The sequence below is a fragment of the Homarus americanus genome, unplaced genomic scaffold (genome assembly GCF_018991925.1).
Source record: "Homarus americanus isolate GMGI-L3 unplaced genomic scaffold, GMGI_Hamer_2.0 scaffold14467, whole genome shotgun sequence".
Lineage (NCBI taxonomy): Eukaryota > Metazoa > Arthropoda > Malacostraca > Decapoda > Nephropidae > Homarus > Homarus americanus.
Window position 1 is genome coordinate 8,869,517 of NW_024733734.1, and position 3,495 is coordinate 8,873,011.

Here is a 3,495-nt window from a genome sequence, read left to right on the forward strand (position 1 = left end):
CCAGTACACTGCCGGACACTCCTGTACACTGCCAGACACTCCTGCATGCCTGCCAGACGCTCCTGTACACTGCCAGACACTGCCAGACGCCCTGTGCCAGACACTCCTCGACTTTTCCGCCCTGGACACTCCTGCACACCCAGACACTCCTGTACACTGCCAGACACTCCATTACGCACTGGACATCTCACACTACCCGGACCTACACTGCCAGACACTGCCAGACTCCTGTACACTACCAGCCAGACAATCCTTTTACAGGACCTCCTCTACACTGCCAGACACCCTGCATTTATTCAGACACTGCCAGACACTCCTCTACACTGTACACTGCTGACACTCCTGTACACTGCCGGACACCTCTACACTGCCAGACACCCTGCACATTGCTAGACCCTGTACACTGCCGGACACCCTGTACACTTGACACTCTACACTGCCAGACACTCCCAGTACACTACACTGCCGGACACTCCTACACTGCCAGACACCTGTACATTGCCAGACACCTGTACACACTGCTGACACCCCTGTACACTGCCAGACACTCCTGACACTCTTGTACACTGCCAGACACTCCTGTACACTGACGGACACTCCTCCTGTACACTTGTACACTGCCAGACACTGCTGAACCTCCTGTACACTGCGGACACTCCTGTACACTGCCAGACACTCTGTACACTGCACCTCTCTTTAGACCTCCCATACACTGCCAGGAATACTCTTGTACACTGCCAGACACTCCTGTACACTGACACTCCCTGTACCTGCAGGACTCCTGTACACTGCCACTTGTACACTGCCAGACACTCTGCACACTGCCGGACACTCCTGTACACTGCCTACTCTTGTACACTGCCAGACACTCCTGTACACTGCCAGACACTCTTGTACACTGCCAGACACTCCTGTACACTGCCGGACACTCCTGTACACTGCCGGACACTCCTGTACACTGCCGGATACTCTTGTACACTGCCAGACACTCCTGTACACTGCCAGATACAGGTTAATGGGCAATATTACGAAGGTTTTCAGTAGAAGAATTCTTTCTTTTTCTCAAGAACACAGGTACTCTTTTACAAGCTGGTTAAGGATCTGGGTTGAAAATTTTAAAATTCGAGTAATTAGTATTAACAGTAATCATTCTGCTGCCATTCTAGGTGCCAGTGTTACAACAGTCATGACAACAGGATGAGGGAGGAAATAAGGGTATAGTGACTGGACTGACTCGCTGAGAAATAAGAAATAAGAGTAAAGTTAAGTATTTGACCGATGAATACTGTATATGCCCAAGACCAGACCCACTAACCCACAAGGAGGCCGCTCCACCTAAGGTATGTATGCTAGGTCCAGGAACCAAGCCAAGGAGTGCAGGAGGGCTGAAAAGAGAGTTACAGAGGTGAGTTGCAAACCAAAGCGTAGAAAATCTTACCTACTGGCAACTGTACTACAATAGAATGACAACATATACCGATAGAATGTTGTGTGTGTGTGTGTGTGTGTGTGTGTGTGTGTGTGTGTGTCGGAAGAAAGCAGTCATGCTCATAGGTCTACTGCAGTGGTCGGCCGTTTTTTGTCAGTCTTTCCACACCAACTTTAAAACTCACTTGACAATTCTTTTTTTCGGCTCTACAAGAAGACTCGACTAACACTTACATACGGAAGGTAGCTGTTGTCACCAGTGTCCGTATGAACGTTTGCTGAACACAGGAGGAGGTGGGGGGTGTGTCAAGGCTGTGTTGACCGCTTGTTGCTGCAGCCCATCTCGGAATAGAAAAGCAAGTTAGATAATGCATACATATACAAACTCTCTTTCTCTCTATTTAATCATCACTCATAAAGGAGAGAGAGAGAGAGAGAGAGTCAGCCAACACAGGGTCCCATGAGTGTCAAGTGATGATGGGGGCGGGTACTATAGGGGGAGGGGGGTTGTATGGTAGCTCTTATAATCATATCATCTGCCACACACCCCGGGGAGGGCCCGAGGTACGAGAGGGGTGGAAACATGGATATTGGGAGAGGAGAGAGACAGACGGACAGAGAGGGAGAGGGAGATAGTGAGAGAGGTGCAAGCGGGGATAATTGGACAGGATAGGAGAGACACACACACACAGAGTACTGTCTATATTGGTACTGTCTATATTGGTACTGTCTATATTGGTACTGTCTATATTGGTACTGTCCACAATGGTACTGGCACCGTTCTCTCGTCGATTTGAAAAATTTACAAACGTCACGTGAATCATTTCTAATGCATTTACAATTTAAACTACGTCATTTACATTTACAAACCTTAACTAAATCATTTTCATTTACAAAGTCAACTAAAGCCCTTCTTCTTCCCTCTCCTCCTCCTCCTCCTCAGAGAACCTGGTTACCTCTCCTAAGATGTGATTGAACTGTGAATCAAGTAAGAATAGTTTTATGTGCTGCTACACTCGGCAAATTGTTATTTCGCGCCTAAAATTGACTGTTAATGCCCGTGCTGACGATTGTCGGGACGCGAGTTTAAATCTGGTGCAGGCGCGCGAAGTCCCAAGGGTGTGATTGGCTGGCTTGTAATCGTGCTCGCGTCATGATTAGTTGCCTCAGGGAACAGCCCGCCCGACGACCAATTAGACGGGAGAATTGCAAATGGGCGACCAATCATGTGGAATGAGGTGAGGGAGGCTGCGGGGCTGGCAACAAGGTGCGGCTAATGATGTAAGAACTACTTTTAGATTGAATTAACGACGAGGTGAAGAAGCGGTAATCCAAAGGCACGAGGAAAGAGGGTAAGGGGAGATGGCTGGCGACCGGACCTTCTCACCACCAACACTACATTCTCTTAAAGATTCGGACGCTCATTTGTTTCCTCCCGTTCTTATATTACCGGAATTTCTTAAAGATGAATTTCTAAACAACAAACTCAAGCCTTGATATAATATTAACTTCTAAAATGGCGCTGAGACCTTACAGAAAATCTTAATGTTATTTTAAAGGTTTATTATCAGCTAGATCATGAATGATTTGACGTAAGAACTGACAGGTTTTTGCTTTTTTTTACTCAAACTTTTGTAAATACGTTATCACCGCCATATTTACAAGCTAAAAAAACCAAATATCAAATAATAATAATTATCTCACGTTGGTATTTACAAAAAAACCCAATATAATTAAATAATTAATGGGGTAATCAAACACTGTGATGATAGCCTCCCTACTACCACTACCACCATCACCACAGCTACTACTATCATCACCACTCCATAACCACCACCACTATTATATCCACCACCTGAACATTAGGCATTATTTCACCTGATGATTTACCACCCTAACCTAACATAATTTTTCTGTTGAGGAAGTGAAGGTGGTCAAGTCCAGTGCCAGTCCCCTCTAATGACTTGTCAAACTTATGGAACCGACAACACCTACAAGATCCAGGTGTAGTGAGATGTTGTGGGTGTAGTGAGGTGTTGTGGGTGTAGAGAGGTGTTGTGGGTGTGG